We start from the raw sequence: 4296 nt of genomic DNA, 5'->3' as shown, positions 1-4296 counted from the left end.
CTTAGTAAGCCACTCATTTGTTGTGGCTATGTGACATCCCTCCTATGTGTCTATGTGATGGGACAGTAGAAAGATTGAGAAATATTGCATTACCTATGACACTTTCCAGAAGAGATTTACCTCCCTTTTTCCCATGCAAAAGGGGAAGAGTGGTTCTGAGTCCCATCAAGAATACAAATAAGGCAGGTTCTCTTACAACGACCACCTAAGAGTTGCTCTGGAAGAAGCGACAACCTTGCCTCCTCCTCTCTGCCATCCGCTCAGCAGCCACAAAACAGCAACTATATGCCAGTGCATTTCCATTGATGCTGGCCAGGGTGGTGTCCAGATCAGCAATGCTGGCTGGGAGCTCTATTGCCTGGAACATGGCATCCAGCCCAATGGCCTGATGCCAAGTGACAAGACCATTGGGGGAGGAGATGACTCCTTCAACACCTTCTTCAGTGAGAAAACTGCTGGCAAGCATGTGCTCAGGGCCGTGTTTGTAGACCTGGAACCCACGGCCATTGATGAAGTTCTCACTGGCACCTACCCCCAGCTCCTCCACCCTGAGCAGCTCATCAGAGACAAGAAAGATGCTGCTAATTACTATGCGCGACATCACTACACCATTGGCAAGGAAGTCACTGACCTCGTCTTGGACCGAATTTGGAAACTGGATGACCAATGCACAGGTCTTCAGGGCTTCTTGGTTTTCCACAGCTTTGGTGGGGGAACTGGTTCTAGGTTCACTTCCCTGCTGATGGAAGGTCCCTCTGTTGATTATGGCAAGAAGTCCAAGCTGGAGTTTTTCATTTACCCAGCCCCCCAGGTTTCCATAGCTGTACTTCAGCCCTACAACTCCAACCTCACTGCCCACACCTCCCTGGCGTACTCTGATTGTGCCTTCATGGTAGACAATGAGGACATCTATGACATCTGTCTTAGAAACCTTGATATTGAGCACCCAACATACTAACCTGAATAGGTTGATAGATCAAGTTGTGTCTTCCATCACTGCTTCCCTGAGGTTTGATGGAGCCCTGAATGTTGATCTGACAGAATTTCAGACCAATCTGGTGCCCTACCCCCACATCCACTTCCCTCTGGCTACATATGCCCCTATCACCTCTGCTGGTAGCAGAGATCTCTAACGCTTGCTTTGAGCCAGCCAACCAGGCTGTGAAATGCAACCTTCACCATGGTAAATACATGGCTTGCTGCCTGTTGTACCATGGCAACATGGTTCCCAAAGATGTCAGTGCTACAACTGCCACCATCAAGACCAAGCGCGCCATCCAGTTTGCGGACTGGTACCCCACTGGCTTCAAAGTTGACATTAATTACCAGCCTCCTACTGTGATACCTGGTGGAGACCTGGCCAAAGTACAGTGGGCTGTGTGCATGCTGAGCAACACCACAGCCATCGTTGAGGCCTGGGCTCACCTGGACCACAAGTTTGACCTGATGTATACCAAGTGTGCCTTTCCCTGGTATGTGGATGAGGGCATAGAGGAAGGAAAGTTTTCTGAGGCCTGTGAGGACATGGCTGCCCTTGAGAAGGATTATGTGGAGGTTGATGTGGATTCTGTTGAAGGAGAGGGAGAAGAAGGAGAAAAATACTAAAGTGAAAATGTCACAAAGGCACTGCTTTTACAGGGAAGTTTATTCTGTTTTAATCATTGAAAAGTTGTGGTCTGATCAATTAATGTGTATGTAGTCATATACAATTACTGACCAATGCTTTAAAAATGGACACTCTGTTACAGACTCAAGCTATTCATTTCTCTGATGGGTTTGAATAAAGTATTTCCTATCTTAAATGAAAAAAAAAATACAAACACAAATGAAGAAGCCGTGAAGCTATGGAGAAAACTTAAATCTATTGTCTTTTTTATAATACCCAAGGAAAAATATTTAATCATAACATGGGCTGAACTGTGCCCCCCAAAATTTGTATATTGAAGTCCTAACCCCCAGTGTCTCAGAATGTGACTATATTTGGAAATACGGTATTTAAAGGAATGATTAAGTTAAAATGAAGCCATTAAGGAGGGCCCTAATCCAATCTGACTAATGTCTTTATGAGAAGAGGAAAGTTGGACACACACAGACAACAAGGAGGTTCACACAGAAATAAGACCATAATTAGAGGCAGCAAAAGGGCAGCCATCTGCAAGCCAAGGAGAGGGCCTGAGAGGAAAGCAAACAGTCACCTTGATCCAAGACACCTTGATCTTGGACTTCCAACCTCCAGAACTATGAGAAATAAATGTCTGTTATTTAAGCCACTTAGTCTGTGGTACTTTGTTATGGCAGTCATAGTAAATTAATACAATCACTTACCTTCCAAATCAAGGAAGAACCTAGCATCTATTTCTATTGGATTAAACTAAGTAAATTAATAAGTGAATGGTGATGTTGCCATACTGCCAAGAAACATCAAGACATTTTTCTCTGTAACAAGCCATTCATTAAATACATACATTTTAATTGACTTGACTGAGGGAGAAGAGTAGTGGCATGACCCAGCTTAGATATTTGCAGCATTCAAAAAGGACACAAGAGTCTCTGTGAACTATTCTAACTTCGCTAAATATAAAATGACATTGGTCTAGATGCATCTGTAGGCAAGTCAAGAAATCTGAAATGATGAAGCAGCAGAATTCTGAACCACCGGCTGAGCAGCTGCCTGAATTTCCAGAAGTGAAGAGTTTCTTAAATGAACCATTAAAATTTTATCAAAAGCAGGCCGCAAGATGTCAGAGGAAAATGAGGTTTCACAACTTTAAAACGCATATATTTCGTGTTTGATTTCTAAGGAACCAGTTATGTCCATGGTTATTAGAAGCTTCCTATCTTCTGAAATAACATAGCTTAAACACAAAATGTCAAAAACTGAATTTTTCCTGGAAATTACCCTCTGGTATATATTCAGTTTTGGGTGTTGGTGCCATCATCCTCATAGTCACTCGAACACAAATTTCATTTTTGCGTAGATCTAAGAACAAAACCTTCTCTTCCATCTTTTTTATAAAATAGTATCCTGAGATTCTGAGATAACATTTTTAAACTGTCACAATTTGCAACTACTTATCTCTGTGAATCAAAATTATCTTGCCACTGTACAACAAACAAAACTCAGACATAAAAGAATTGCAATGCCGAGGCTAACATAAGACATAACTGTCATCCATAATCTCTATATCAAATTCTTATTCAAACAAATGTCAGTATTTTCATTGTTTTAATTTATAAAATAATGCATACTAATTAAATTTCCTTTTAATCTAATTTTATATTGGCGTGCCACACAAGATTTCATTTGGAAAAAATTTCTGCTGCTAAAATTACTTGAAACAAATTATCTCTGTAGAATAAAAAGCAAGGTCCTTGACAAGAGACACAGTAGCATGACCCCACTTAATCTCTTCAGCCCTATCTGTTGCTACTCAGTCACATGTAGATCCCTGAAAACCCATCCTGCTTCTCATCTATCTCCCTTCTGTCATCTTCATCTACAATATTCTTGCTTTTTCACTTCATGTAAGGTTCATCCCTTAAGACTCACTTCATACCTCTCTAAAAAGTCTACCCTGGACCACCAAGGCCCAGTTAAAAGGACCTCTTTCATATGTCCCTTATAAAAACATATGTTTTTTGGGGGGTGGGGGGGTTGTTTTTTGTTTATCTTCAACAGGTAAATTTATTTTTAAGGAAAGAATGTGACAAAAGTTTAGTTTTCAGAAAAAGTGTTCATGAGTCTCTTCTAAAATATCTTTTCTATTTTAACTAAAAAGCTTTAAATTAATAGCTCATCATGAAGTTCTTTCAGTTTGTTTGGTTTTGAAAGTTCTTTTAAAAACTTAGGATAGGGCCTCCCTGGTGGCACAATGGTTGAGAATCCACCTGTCAATGCAGGGGACACAGGTTCGAGCCCTGGTCCGGGAAGATCCCACATGCCGTGGAGCAACTGAGCCCGTGGGCCACAACTACTGAGCCTGCGCTCTAGAAGCCGCGAGCCACAACTACTGAGTCTGCGTGCTACAACTACTGAAGCCCGCATGCCTATAGCCCATGCTCCACAGCAAGAGAAGCCACGGCAATGAGAAGCCCATGCACCACAACAAAGAGTAGCCCCCACTCGCCACAACTAGAGAAAGCCCATGCACAGCCACAAAGACCCAAAGCAGCCAAAAATAAAATATAATTAATTATTTTTGAAAAAGACCTTCAGGGTGAGAAAAAAGATTATTTAAAATAATAATAAAAAATAAAATAAATGAATTCAAGTATGTAATTTCAAAAACTTATATA

The 4296-nt window shown here is 41.3% G+C and overlaps 1 pseudogene across 1 annotated transcript; it reads left to right on the top strand.

Moving 5' to 3' along the window:
• The first annotated feature begins 298 nt into the window (after positions 1-298).
• Positions 299-1605, top strand: LOC309961920 (tubulin alpha-1B chain-like; annotated as a pseudogene). The gene has a single exon. The product of its transcript is annotated as a tubulin alpha-1B chain-like (transcript).
• Positions 1606-4296: the final 2691 nt, after the last annotated feature.

Source organism: Leucopleurus acutus (assembly GCF_964270905.1).
Source record: "Leucopleurus acutus genome assembly, chromosome: 5".
In the NCBI taxonomy this organism is placed as follows: domain Eukaryota; kingdom Metazoa; phylum Chordata; class Mammalia; order Artiodactyla; family Delphinidae; genus Leucopleurus; species Leucopleurus acutus.
The sequence above is the reverse complement of the archived record's forward strand: the minus strand, read 5'-3'. Positions and strand labels throughout refer to the sequence as shown.